A 16,023-nucleotide genomic window follows, 5' to 3' on the forward strand; every position below is an offset into this window, starting at 1 on the left:
CTGTTATTACTTATCATTAATTTGATTCGATATTCGAATGTCACACATATAAATTTCAAGAAAAAAATACTAGGTTAACAATGTTCTCGTATTATAATTCGTATTTTCTACAGATAATTTATCAAATACCTGATGTCTTTGACAGACATTATCTCCACAACGAAATTCTGAAAAACAAAGACAGTGAGAAAGCAATCGATTGTGGATTATTTATGATAATCTGTATAACGCTATTTAAAAAAAAAATATAGAAAAATTCAAAAGAGTTATTGATGAATTTACATTCTCAATCAGTTAAAACATTGTCCCAACATTAAAACCTTTGATTTTTCAACTTTTTATACCACTATTCCACATACTTAACTTAAAGCTCGACTGAAAGAACTTTTCATCTTATGTTTCCTTACCAAAAATGGCACTAGACGTTTTAAATATCTAGTTTTGGGCTGGAACTCAGCATACTTTGTGCAAAATCATACAGAGTCAAGGAAAACATATATTATGTATATTAATTTTCCTATAGTCAACTTTCAATTCTGTTTAGCAACATCCTAGCAGCTACAGCATATTGAGTATATGTGTTCCAATTGATACTGTACTCTAGAGCTAGCTCAAAGTACGTTGATTTTGTTGAACGAGGAAAACTGCTTTCTCAAAAATTGACAGAAAAATAGACAGAGCTATGAATCAATTAAATTAAGGTCATCACTCGAGAAATTTTACGGTCGCCATCATTAGCTGATTGGCAATTATGACAAAAGTGTGTCAGAAATCATACCTGCTATTCTCACTCAGTCATAATAACCTTCCACCATTTCCAAACTGAACAAAGAAATAACACTACGGGTGTCGTATACGGTGCAGGAAATGCTTACCTTTCTGGAGCACCTAAGTTCACTCCCGGTTTTCAGTGGAGTTCCTATTTTTTCTTAACTATTATTATTTATAACTGTTGATGTAAATGTATTTTGGTTTTGTGAGTCTTTGTCTACCCCTTGGTTTTGATTGTTATTGTCTTTTACCAATATCAACGTTTTTAATTTCTTTGAAAACGGCACGTGAATTCTGTGTTTTTAGGGATATTATTTCAAATCAATTTACTGTGATGTGAAAGGAAATTATCCGTCAATAAAATCAAAAGAAAATACCATAAAAAAGAATAAATACTCAATATTCAGGCGAACTTGAATATTACTACATGTGAATGGAAAGTTCTCTATTTCGGAACTTAAATCATCTCTTTTGAAATAAAGTTTTGTTTTCAACTGACCCTAATTGTTAATCTCTAGCTGTTTGTCAAAACATAAGACATACTTGTCAGGAGCCTGTAACTTAGTTGTTGTTGTTTGTTTATGTGTTACATATTTGTTTTTCATTCATATTTTGTTCATAAATTAGGCCGTTAGTTTTCTCGTTTGAATTGTTTTATATTGTCATTTCTGGGTCTTTCATAGCTGACTATGCGGTATGGGTTTTGCTCCCTGTTGAATGTCGTACGTAGACCTATTGTTGTTAATTCTGTGTTATTTTGGTTTCTTGTCTCATTGGCAATCATACCACATCTCCTGTTTTATATTGTATATATCTCTAATATTCTTTGTCAAGTTTGATGGGATAAACGCGCTCAACAGACTAGTAATCAAAACATTTAAATCAAACAGGAAGAAAAGAGAACATCATCTATACAGAGAAAAGTAAAGTAACGAGATACTGCTAATTTCTTTTATTATTCCTAAGGAACTCCTTATCAAGTCAGTATCATACCAATGAAGAAACAAGAATTATTAACCATTGGTTTGTCTTTACGCTTTTTGATTCTATATATTTTGGGAACCACTAGTACATGTAGAAATCACCATGAAATTAAAATTTTCCTTAAAACTAATTTGGAGATTGTTTACATTATCCTATAATACCCCAGTCCCACTAGGCCACGATCGCACTACGATCTATGAAAAAAATGCAAATTTTGACGAGCGTAGTGCGATCGTGTAGATCGCAGTGAGGTCGTTATACGTTCGTGGTAAGGTCTTGGAGATCATGATGAGCGTGGCCAACTTTGAACATGTTCAAAACAAGCGTGGTGCAGTCGTGGCGAAATCAAGTCGTAGTAGAAGCGTAGTGAGAGCGCAGTAAGGTCGTGGTAAGATCGCAAAGGTCGCTGTACCATCGTAACGAGAGCGTCATTTTATTCGGGTAGATTACGCTACGATCTCACAGCGACGTTATCACGACCTCTCTACGATCATCACGTTGTCACCGCGACCCAACTACGTTTACACCACGCTGTTCAAGACCATAGAACGATTCTATTACGTTCATGCCGTCCTCATCACGCTCTTCTTACGACCTGTCTACGTTCGTACCACGACTATTTCGAGTTTTTGTCATGCTCATTGTCATTGTCACATACATGTTTAATAGCTCTTCAGTTTTTGTTTGAAACATCAATTTCAATTTAACCATGGAAACACAAGACCATGTACATGTAGTTAATATGCTTCTTCAATCAATAACTCAGATACAAAATCTTAACGACCAAGCCATAATGGTGTTATTGAGAGAGCGAAGAAGAAGGATTCGAAGAACATTTAGACGGCGTAGGTCCTTTTGGATTCGTCCTTGATTAGCAACGGATATGAGACTCTAGTTTGGTCATTATGATCAGTTGATGAACGAGTAAAGAATTGAGGATGAATCTTCCTTCTTCCATTTTTTAAGAATGTCCCCAGTGATGTTCGATGAACTTCTTAACCGAGTTGGTTCAAGAGTTAAGAAGACGAATACGCTATTTAGAAGAGCCCTATCGCCTGGTCTTAAAATTGCCATCACTTTAAGACATTTAGCTACTGGTGACAAGTATTCGACCTTGTAGTATGACTTCAGAGTTGCGCGGAATTCTATAAGTTCATTTTTACCCGAGGTTTGCCGAGCAATAGTTGACGAATATAAAGATGAGATGTCTGTGTTGTTTCCGTAAAATATTCTTATAAATGAGAAATAGAAGGAATGAAACAGTATTTATATGGAGTTCGGTGCTGACATTATTGTTGAGAGCGTAATAAGATCGCGGTATGAGCGTGGTATGGTCGTAGTAAGGTCGTGGGACGAGCGTGTTATAATCGCAGTAGAAGCGTGGTAAGATCGTGTTGCAATCGCATGAATCGTGGTATGTCCATAGTGAGAACGCGAAGAGCGTAGAAAGGTCTAAATTCAGACTCTGAGCAGTTTGAAGTGTAATGTCATAGACATGTATTGTGCCTTGACCACAAAAATGAATCTTCATCCATGAAATGAGGCAAAATCAGGGTCAGGTGAATCCTGTCTGACGAACATGCAGTTTATAGGATCCAATATACAAAATGTGGGTATCCTATAACTCGTGATAAGTGAGTACTTCATATGTCAATAAAAAGCTTCATTCTACAATCATCCAACTATTTGACATTTCATTTCCTGAAAATATTAATACTTTGAAATGCTTAAACCTATTGAGGATGTTGACCTATCTAGCTTTCTCAATACCAATAACAAGTATTAATTATGATATAATTGAAGAATAATTTGAACGTCTTCGTAGCATCAGATCTTTCACGATCCTTTTCACGATCTTCAAAAATGCGGTACGTGATCTTTCACGATCCGAAAAATCAATTTTTGTGTAAATAATAATTCTTTATTTACCAAGTTTCAGATTATGTTTATACAAAATAACTATGAGAACCATTTGATATATTCAAATAGAATGCCCTTATTCGGATAAAAGTGGTTTTTCTAGTCGAATTTGTAAAAAATTCATGTTTGTTTACATTTTTTATGTCATTGAAATGTCGAGAAGAAATCTTCCTTTTATATTTTTCTAATAACTATATACTTTTGAAACTGGATATTCCCACATACTGATTTTAATGTTAAACAACTTTGACAGACAGTTTTATTTTCTCGTTTATTTGTCTGTATAAATAATTAAATAAGAATATTTATTGACCTTTCATATGTCTTCTCGATTCAATGTCTTTCACGATCCGTTACCAGAGCTTTCACTATCGTCGCTCAATGCTTGACCTCCGTTAGATATTCTTTCACAATCATTTCTCTCGTTAAACCGAATGACATCCGTGTGACTGATCACATATTACGTACTCATAATTAATTAACTCCTTTCCACATCATTGTCATTTCGTTTACTATTTCAACCGTAATTATGGATGCTTTTTTCAAGAGGAAAACAGTTCATTTATAATACAGAATGAAACCTTTGTTATTCAGTTCTATTTTTGAGAGCTCATAAACTTTGCAATACTAGTAGTCCCTAATATTTTTATAACAATAACATAATAAAATACCGCTTAACAGTCCTACGGTCAGAGCACTTATCTCGATTATCTTAATAAAGGACGCTCGAATATTTCAAAAACAAACATTCAACAAAACGAAAACTGTATAAGAGAAAAAAAGACGCAAAAAGAGCCAAACATATCTAAGGTCGACTTTTCCTAAGGATATATGACCCAAGAGAGGTAATCTTTTAAACTCCCTTTTTTTAATAAGTCTAATGTGTATGATAGCTCAAGGTATCATATTTGAAAGTATAATAAATTAATTATATAATTATCTACTTCATATTATATAGTTATATTAGCCTTAAAAAGGGATATACAATTATTTGGTCTGTTATTTCATGATTTCGTACGTAGTGCCACTCCTCGCCTACAGCATTTTTGTTTGATTGGTGGATTTTAACAGTTCTTGTCCATTCGTTTTTGATGCGTATTGTTATATGATTTTGCCATGTGAGTATGGACTTTCCGAATTGATTTTCCTCTAAGTTCAATAAAATTGAGAAAGGAAATGGTGAATATGTCAAAGCGACAACCACCCGACCATAGGGAAGACAACAGCCGAAGGCAACCAATGGGTCTTCAATGTAGCGAGAATTCCCGCACCCATAGGTGTCCTTCAGTTGGCCCCTAAAAATATGCATAAAAGTACAGTGATAATGGAGTATTTTTGTGATTCTACTTTTCTTTTTATAATTCTATCCTGATTTGTGACATGTCTTTACTATGATTCGAATGTCCGTACATAATGCTCCATATCGTTGTAAGTGGTGATTATACAATTCAGACTTTTGAAGAAGACATCATTATTCTGAAATATTGTAACATATGTTGGTGTTAACATGAGTAATAATTCATCTTTTATAAACTTTTGAAATTCTAAGTGTTTCTTATTCCAGGCATCGATTACCTTAGCAGTATTTGGCATAATTTTGGGGAATTTTGGTTATCAAATATCTTCCTCTTTATACTTGTTTAGCTTTCTTACTATTTTGATTTGAACGTCATTGATGGGTCTATCTTATAAGGCAAAACGCGAGTATGGTGTATCATATTATAAACCTGGTACCTTCAATAACTATAATGAATTAAAGCAACAGTAGTATTGCGGTGTTCGAAAGTCATCAATCGATAGAGAGACAACAAATCCGAGGAAAACACATCAACTGTAAGGGGGAAATAACGAAACAGCAGAAACACCGACGTTACACTATAACTACTGATGACCTTAATGAATGACCAAATATTGATGATATAATAACTTACCTGTAGAATCCAGTACAAATGAAGTAGATATTCCAATACTCAACCATACTACAAAAAGTACAAAACATAATAGATTGTCTGCCTATGTATGTTTCTGCAATAATGATGAGACAATCTAAGGCAATACGTAATAATCAATTGGGAACAAGACATTTTAAAGACATCACTTAGTACAGGATTGGGGTCAAGACATTCTAAACGGGAATAAGTAATAAATGGTTGGGGACAAGACATTTTGAAAAACTACACGTAGTAAATGATTTGGGACAGGACATACGTAAAGGCAAGACGAAATACTAAATTAGGGACAAGCTATTCTAAAAGACTATACTTGTAAATACATGATTTGGCGATAAGAAATTCAAAAAGACAACAAGTACTACATAGATATAAAAAACATTCTTAAAGACAACAAGTAAAACATAATGGAGGAGAAGACATCCTAAAAGGGAATACATGATTCGGAACAATACGGGAGATATGGAATTGGATGAGTTTGAATATTTCTAACTTTTAAATGGAAATTATTAACATGATTAATATGATGTATTTTGTGTAAACAATTTTAAAATTAGCTGGGTACAATATTTCGTTTCAAATATGTGAAAAGATATTTCGAATACTATGTAACGGTTAGTAAATGTTGGAATTCACGCATATAAGAAGAGAACGTTAACGTAACGCGACATTATTGTAAATCCAACGTCGTTTACTTATGACGTTATCTTGTACTTTAGTCATCAATACAAATTCATACAGTTTAGACGTCTTTCTTATTACATATGCAGTTTTAGTAAGACCACTTTACGATAGTTACATATCACCAAAAACGAATAAAATTGACAATGGGAATCGGTAATGTGTTTAACAAAACGACCAGAGAGCATAACACAACAAAAGGCATCCAACGATTCTTCAGAACAGCGTGAAAATCCCACAAACGGAGGCGGGTTTCAACTGGCCCATAAACAGAAGGTGAACCTAATCCATGAAAATGCCACTATATCCAAAACATATAAATAATTGAAATTAAAAGACTTGCACAACAACGTGGGGGGTTTAACATGTTTTGTGGTATCTCATTCCTCCTCCTCTAGATAATGTCGAAAAACCAAATACAATCAATAAGCACAGTACAGTTCAGTTTAAAAACGTCCGAGTCAATGTCAGAAAAGGTACAAAAAGAAACTAATTAAAATAACAACGGTAAATAAATCATAAAGGGACTACCAGCAGTTGCTGACATGGCAGCACCAGACCTCAATTTATATCTCAACTGAGAAGATCATAACCTGTGAATCATGCCAACAACTGGTTTGAGAATACATGTGTTTATTTCCGATTCAAAGACCCTGTGAGTGAATCAAAATTAATTGAAAAATATGCAGTCCTTTGATATCTGACGACAGTATCATAACGTTGTCTCTTATAAATAAGTCTGTTAAAAGGTTTGGTTAGCGTTTGAGGTGAATTTCGACATATTTGTGCTCGTATAAAACACTTCTTTAAAAGATTGGATGTAAAATACCTGAACGTATAAGATGTCTGCATGTTGTTTTATATTTACTAAAGATGTCCTTGTACCGATGTTCATATTTAGTAATTGTTTGTTTTTATGATATCGAAAACACTGTTGTATTATTTAAAATGTTTGTTTTATGGTGATGACGATAGTATATTTTGGTATGAAACAATCAGACGACATCTTACAGAAATTATTTCCCCTCAGATGGATTGTTTTCTTCAATCAAATGTTTGTTAACAAATGACCTCGCAACATTTCAACCAATATTGACCTTGATTAAACCAGATGTAGCATTTTTAATCATTTCATGGAAAAACACATACACCTATCATTTGACACAAAAATTACCTTCAGTAAACCAGAAGTAGATAATTATCATTAAAAATGTATCTGCATAGACCCAAGCGCTGTAAAATACATGTCTTATCTCATTAACAAATATGTACATACGGTCAATAACAACGTTAACATTGTTCATTTTTGCAAATACTATTATCAACTTTTCTTGAAAATGTAAATATGTAATGACAGCTAATTTGGAATATCAAAATATTCGCACAAAATTTTGGTGGGGGAAAAATCAAAGGTCTGATATATATGTTCTTTCTTTTAAATGTATTTGCCAAGTCATAAATATGACAGTTGTTATCCATGCATTTGATGTGTTTGTGTTTGTGTGTGTTTGGGTTTTGATTTTGCTATTTGATTATGGACTTTTCGTTTTGAAGTTTCCTCAGAGTTTATAATTGTTGTTATTTTATTATGCACTACACTTAACTTATATTTTGCCATCAAGCTTTGATTCACAAATAGTCTGGAGAAGATATAATTTTACAGCCACATTTATTTTTATAGGCACTCAAAAATACAATTCAAATTGCTATGAAAACATCTAATCTAGACTGTTTGTGTATCAGATGTTCCTCACAAAATATTAGAGAGATTTGTTATATAACAGTTATATCCTTCACTCTTGCACTGTCATAAACAATTGACAAATATTAGGAATTTTTTTTTATACAACAGTAATGGCTTTCAAACTTGCACTATCATAAACATTTGACAAATTTTAGGGAGAACTGGTATATAACAGTTATGACCTTCACACAAGCACTATCATACACATTTGACAATTCTACTCTTATCACTAGAAACCCTCATTTTTAATTCAAGACAGAGAGTTCAATTGTAGTTCATTCAAAGTTACTGTCTACGTACATACCCAATCTTCATTTCTCCCTCTCAGTTTTAAACATACGTTCAACATTTAAATATGTCTTAAAGTACACATAAACATAAACATTTACAAGAACACTGGTACTATGTCTGTACCAAAAGTATGTAGTACTGGACATCTACTTCTAATATTCCGTACTATTTTGTTACTCTAAAATTATTGTAATATTTAGGTACCTGTATTTTACAGTACTTGATTTGTACTTGAAAATTTAAGTACTACATATTTTCAGTTACAACGTTACATTTTCAGCATTTTGATAGTATGTCTTTTTCAAATCTCTTTAAATTAAGATTTTCTAACATGGAATATTGTGATCGCTTTTGATATTATTTCTGTACCAAAATTGTAAGTACAAATCAAGTACTGTAAAATACAGGTACGTAAATAATACAATAATTTTAAAGAAAAGAAATAGTACTTAATATCAAAAGTAAATTTTCAGTACTACAGATTTTAAGTACAAAAATAGTACCTATGCAAAATTGGATGTGTAGTATTTGGATTGACATATGTGTAATTCGTTTATTCTATATGCATTTTATTTTTTATAAATAGCTTTTAGTAGGTGTTTACACAATAAATACATTAGCTTAAAACGCGCTTACCTGCAAGTAGGACAACGAGATTATTAGAATCCATTATCGTACATGCCTTGATATGAATGACCTCAACTGGTTAAGATTGTAACACTGACTGTGCATATCGGTAAAGCATGGTTTGAATTAAAATGTCAGTCTCAAATTATACTTGACCAGACGGAAAACACATTCCAAATCCAATGTGGTATTGAGAAACAGTTTTTCAAACATATTTAGTTTTTTCAGCATTTTTTTAATAAAAAAAAACATTTATTCAATAAAACTAACAATCAAAAGAGGCTTAATACACAAATATAAAACTTGCATTAATTATTTTATTGAAAGATCAACTTCCATTTTCAAAGGTTTGTAACCGGAGATTGAGGCTGTTATATTCCAATAACCTGGTTAACAACTATTCAAAAATTACATATTTATCTCATACATTAAGATCACCCTTAGTTTTTTTGGTGGGGTTCGTGTTGTTTATTCCTTAGTTTTCAATGTTGTGTCATGTGTACTATTGTTTGTCTGTTTGTCTTTTCATTTTTAGCCATGGTGTTGTCAGTTTATTTTCGATTTATGAGTTTGATTGTCCCTCTAGTATTTTTCGTCCCTCTTTTAAGTCTCTATAGTTGTGTTAAAATAAATCACACTATTTTATGGTTTCTTTATTCAAATTGTGAATTGTGTGATCACCACTTACAACGATAGGGGGCATTATGTACGGACGTTCGTATCATAATTAAGTTCTGTCCCAAATCAGGAGCATGTTCTTGAACGGATGTGCTTTGATTCTGTGTATCGTAATTGTTTACCTTTCATTGTTTTGTACTACCTTCGGCTGTGTGTTTTCCTGTTTAAATTGTTTTACATTTGTAATTTCGGGGATTGACATGATTTATTATTAGCTAGCGTATATTTGTGCACTCCTCAATCCTTTATTTATAGATAAAAGTAAAAACAACGATTTTAATTTTGTCACAATGATATTCAATAAGAGTTAAAATATTTATGGAAGTTTCAGAATTCTGAATGTTAATCATATAAGTTGCCTTGATTTATAAAGTCTTTAATACTTAAATATAAAAACAATTCCTACTAAATTTACAGACGTGTGAAGCGTTAAAGGGATGCATGCATAGCTTTACAATTTTTTCATAGAGTTATTGTAAATATTGTAAAAGTTGATCTAAGTGTGTGCTTCCCTGGGGTTGGAACCCTTTTTTTGAATTATTTAAAAAAACGGATCCACACCTGCCTTTGATGTTGCTATTTCATGTCTTAGTATCAATCTGTCCCGACAAATTAACATGTTTGAGATACAGGTAAACAGGGGTAGGCAATGTGGAATAATGATTTACTGCATTCAAATCTTTTTTGATTTTTTTTCTTTTACATCAGAGTATCAAAAACTTGTCACTTGTTTTTTTGTTTCAGTTAGATTTTGGGTCATTAATTTGAAAAATACATTTCGTAAACTTATTTTAATAATACAATGTTATTGCGCGTAAGAAAATGTTATACGTGGTAACGGTATGGTGGAATAATATGACACAAAAGATAAATGTTTCGGATTGCTGAAAAAGTGTTGGTTACGGACAATCTTATAGATAGATACAGATTCGGAGGTAACATTAGTACTAAGGAAATAGTACAGTTGCTTTATAAACGTTAACATTGTGTTTCTCCCTTTTAATTATAAAGATACATACGATCAACTGTCTCCAACATAGATATATAATATATGATCATTAAAACGGATGCTCCTTATCTATGAAGTAAAAGCGAAAATGTATAAACAAGTCTTTAAAATTCAAGAGTCTATCCTAAATTGCGGTAAATTATATGGCCTTCCAAAAACCGTTTTGATCTTTAACACTACTGATGAGACATTTATTGCCGAAATCCGGATCACTTTTTTTGGTCATTTCGAAAATGTTGTTTGTGCTATATTTAGAATATTCTTCAACGACATTTGTTTTACAAGCACACGTATAAAAATTCCGGTTTTTATCCAACGCAATCATATGTTTGAATGTAGTTTCCAATTTTGGGCCCAGGCCTCCTTTTTGGTGAGGAACATTTAGATGATTATCTTCTACATGCCCTTTATAATGTCTGATGTATACATATTTATGACAATAACTATTGAGAGCACAAGATTCACTGCATAGTTTTAAAGTTTTTTTGTTTAACATGACTAGTTTTGCGAAATGTGTTTGTTGAGTACCGATTGATATTTCAATAATATAGAACATGATTATTGAAAATGCAACTTTGAACTAGATTTCAGTAGCTGCGAGTACTCGTGGTTCAATACTTAGTCTCTTTAAATTATACTTTTGTCTGCTGTTTGGTCGAGTTGTTGTCTCTTTGACATATTTCCTATTTCCATTTGAATGTTAAGTGTTGTGTTGTTGCACACCTGTTCAATTAAAGAAGGAAAGGAGGAGGGGTTTGTTGGGTTGAGATGGGGAGGGGATAAGGAGCGGAAACAAAAATGTTGAGCCATGTTACGAGTGCCCGAAACCACTGGTTGTCGATGGAAAGTAAAATACTAGTTCATAGTTTTTGGTGAAATTTGAAGAATAGTTTATATCAGATGATCGTATAAAGGAACATTAAAAACAATAATTTATTTTAGAAAGACAAAATATTTTGATGTCCAAAAGGATTTCCTTATGGGAGTAGCAGAGGAAATGAGGCTTGGTATTTTATGAGGGCACCAAAAGGGAAAAACATGTGTTTTCAAAATGATTTTTGTTTTCTTAAAAAAAAAAAGATAGTACGAATTAAATGATCACAGGTTATAATTTTCACTCAAATTTGAAATGGAGAGGAGGTGTGGAAAGGATAAAACTAAACATCATATATGTTCTAACCGATAGTATGATAATTTGTCATTCAAAAAGGGGTGAGTAGAACCACACTTACAATAAAACGTGTTAAGTAAGAGCTTGACAATGCTTAGGGTGATGCTAAGACTTCTTTCTAAAGGACAAAACATTACGATGTACGACATTCGAGTTATCTGAATCAATAGGTTTGAGACAAAGGGATTCAAAAAATTTCAAGAAATTCATAAGACATTCAAACGTGTAAAAGTCTATCAGTCATTCTAAGATTGATATAAGATTGCTTCTTGTTACACACGTAGTCACTAAAACAGTTCCTTGTTACCGGTCTCAAGTTATTTGCACAAAGATTATTTGCTTTATGCGTTACCCAGTTATATTTTTATTAAATATACTTCCTATTGTATACAATGATATTAACATACACATAGTCGTTTTCAACAACAAATATTTGGACGAATTACATTACTTTGATCATAACCAGTTTTTGTGTCAATTTTACTTATATTGATCTATTCATAGTATAAAACACCTCCCATTTGAAAAAGGGTATTTTTAGTGAGTATTACTATGTGACGTTTTGTATTTGTTTTACATAAGAGTTTGTTGTTCTGTCCTTTTTCGACGCGTTGTTTTTGGTTGGTTCTTGTTATACTTTTACTTGTTTTTTTTCTTCGATGATATATATCATGGTAATATTGTTTCCCCAGAAAAGTGTTTAAAACAACATTTCACTTCACTTCGAAGCGTAAGTAATCTAAATTATTGAAGCACACGTATGAAAACAAAGAATTATTTTTTTATTTTTTAGGTTAACCAATATTCATACTATATCCTGTTGATTTTTATATTCAAAAACCTTGTCAAAAATGACAATAGCTATATATATAAAACTAAATCATTATTATTTGAAAAGATAAAAAGACATCAATGGCTCCGAAGTGATCTTTGATAAAAATCTACATGTTGTGCACACTGAATTGTGTGTTAAATTTATTTTACTTACTAGGTGGGTTCAACTTGCTAGGGGAAAATCATCCCACAACAAATTGTCGTCCGGTAGCAATATAATATAATGTAACCGTATATTTATGAAATATTTCAAGGCAAACAAAGTAATACTGTCTTTTTAAATTTTGATGACATGGTTTGCGATCGCCTCTGAACATATGATATTTGAAGGTTAATAGTTATCAAAGGTAGATCTACCAGGATTATGATTAAATACGCCAGACGCGCGTTTCTTCTACATAATACTCATCAGTGACATAAAAATAAGTCTTTTTCTGTGAATTCATGTTATGCATTAGAATTCCCACATATACATCTTGTACGTCTTTTAAGAATGTTATACAAATGGCAATCTCTTTAACTAATGTTTTGTCTGATCTATTCTTTATATGATTTAAAAATTCCTTTTACAGAAGAATAATTAAATAAAATTGAGAATGGAAATGGGGAATGTGTCAAAGAGACAACTACCCGACCAAAAAATAAAAAAAAACAACAGAAGGTCACCAAGTGGTCTTCAATGTAGCGAGAAATTCCCGCACCCGAAGGCGTCCTTCAGCTGACCCCTGAACAAATATATACTAGTTCAGTGATAATGAACGCCATACTAATTTCCAAATTGTACACAAGAAACTAAAATTAAAATAATACAAGACTAACAAAGGCCAGAGGCTCCTGACTTGGGACCGGCGCAAAAATGCGGCGGGGTTAAACATGTTTGTGAGATCTCAACCCTCCTCTATACCTCTAACCAATGTAGAAAAGTAAACGCATAACAAGTAAAGTATCAATATGTTATATATAAGACACAACTTGATAAATTTCAAAAGAAAAAACGGTTGTTGTGATTTGGAAATGATTCGCATACATCTATTAGAGCAATTTACAGATGTGCTTATTTCGTCTGTATGTACTTAAAATCAAATTTTCAAATTCCAATGATATTAAGTTATAACACTTTCAGTGCAGATCTTTTGACTATGGATTATATTGTAGAAATTATGTTTTTGACTTCCTTATAATGAAATCCAAGCTTTTTATTGACACCTACTACAGATAAGTACTTGAAATTTATTTTAATATTTCATTTAGGGAACATGTCTACCCAAAAAGCACATCTAAGTAAAAATATGCTTTAATAATGGTATTGTTCTTTAAAACCGTACTAATTCGTGTTTGAACATTATTTTTTTGAATTTAGAATGAGTTTAATTAAGTTTTCTGCAAAAAAATGTAGTCATATAAATTTCATCATTATTCGTCATGAGTCGAAATGTGAATAGCTTGTTGTTCGGTGTGAGCCAAGGCTCCGTGTTGAAGGCCGTACTTTAACCTATAATGGTTTACTTTTTAAATTGTTATTTGGATGGAGAGTTGTCTCATTGGCACTCACACCACATCTTCCTATATCTATATAATATTTTTCACATTTCCATAAAAAAATCTTCTGTAACTGGTTTTTCTCAATCAAAATGCTTGTCCATGACAAAAAATCAAACAATATTTACGAAAAACTTTATTTGGCTATATCGATACAAGTTATATTTAATATGTTAAAGTTTGAGCACAACGCTTTTAGTTGAATATAGTCCATTCATACCAACAGCTGTAATTGTAATATATATGGACATTCCATTGGAAATTTTGACACGAAGCGGAACATGCATTATCAGAAATTCATTTGTTGTCTCCTGCCACTGAATAATGTCAGCTCCGTTTAAAACTGTTCCAACAGACACTTCATAATAAAGAGAAAAGGAGGATGAGAAAACATTATTCCATGTTACTGTAAATGTACGATTCTTCTCAGACAGTTTTACATGTGAGGTATCTGAAAGAAGTCTTTATATATTAATATACTATAACATTGATTTAATAATTTAAGTTATACAATAATAGCAATAAATAAGAATGTGTCCCAATGATGCCCAATCCGCACAATTTTTTTCTATGTTCAATGGACCGTGAAAATGGGGTAAAAACTATAATTTGACATTAAAATTAGAAAGCTCATATCATAGGAAACATGTGTACTAAGGTTCAAGTTGATTGTACTCAAACTTCATCAAAAACTACCTCAACTAAAAACTTAACCTGACCTCGACCAAAAACTTTAACCTGAAGCGGGACAGACGGATTAACAAAAGAACGAATAGACGGACGCACATACCATAAAACATAATGCCCATAAATGGGGCATAAAATCAGTGTTTTATTTCCCAACATTGATTTAAAACGATTTAACGTTCTGATGCTTTGAAATTATGTATAGAAAAAGCTCTATTTCTTTTTATTTTCAAATCTATTGTTATGTTGTCATATATTTAATATTGCCATTAAAGCGGGAGGTTTTGCATGCCACAAACCAGGTTCAACCCACCATTTTTTTTTCTGTACCAAGTCAGGGATATGGCCATTGTTATATTATAGTTCGTTTCTCTGTTACATTTTGACGTTGTGTTTCTGTTGTGTCGTTTATTTCTTCTCATATTTGAGTGTGAATTCAAATTACTTAAAGACGTGTCATGGTACTTTTCTATCTCAAATTCATGTATTTAGTGTTGATGTTTTATTTGTTATTCTCATCGGATTTTGTCTAATAGATATAGGAAGATGTGGTTTGAGTGCCAATGAGACAACTCTCCTTCCAAATAACAATTAATAAAAGTAAACCATTATAGGTCAATGTACGGCCTTAAACACGAATCCTTGGCTCACACCGAACAACAAATTATAAAGGGCCCCAAATTTACTAGTGTAAAACCATTCAAACGGGAATACCAACGGTCTTATCTTTATAATAAACGAGAAACGAGGAAAACGTATAAATTACATAAACAAACGACAACTGCTGTATATCAGTTAATGCTTAGTTTTTTTCTGTGTGTGCTACATTTTATTGATGTGCTGTTGTTCTCTTATATTTAATGCATTTCCCTCAGTTTTAGTTTGTAATGCGGAATTAATTTTTTTTTCCTATTGATTAAAATTTGAGTTTTGAACAGCGGTATACTACTGTTGCCTTTATTTTACATCTATACAATTGATTACCTGAAATAATTGGATTTTTTGTAAAGATCATAACATTTGTTGATATGGGTTCACTTTTTAGAAATGCAGAATTGATTGCTGCAATCGTGGCTAAGAATGGCCCATCATGTAGGTCAAAACCCCTCAAACTACAGTACACCATTCCCCTGTGTTC

At 32.2% G+C, this 16,023-nt stretch overlaps 1 long non-coding RNA gene across 1 annotated transcript; it reads right to left on the minus strand.

Moving 5' to 3' along the window:
* Positions 1 to 122: 122 nt before the first annotated feature.
* Positions 123 to 9,030, minus strand: LOC134705469 (uncharacterized). Its single transcript, XR_010105574.1, has 3 exons — positions 8,977 to 9,030; positions 5,607 to 5,654; positions 123 to 167 (listed from the first exon to the last, which is right to left on the minus strand). It is a non-coding gene; the product is annotated as an uncharacterized LOC134705469 (long non-coding RNA).
* Positions 9,031 to 16,023: the final 6,993 nt, after the last annotated feature.

Source organism: Mytilus trossulus, chromosome 2 (assembly GCF_036588685.1).
Source record: "Mytilus trossulus isolate FHL-02 chromosome 2, PNRI_Mtr1.1.1.hap1, whole genome shotgun sequence".
Classification (NCBI taxonomy): Eukaryota; Metazoa; Mollusca; class Bivalvia; order Mytilida; family Mytilidae; genus Mytilus; species Mytilus trossulus.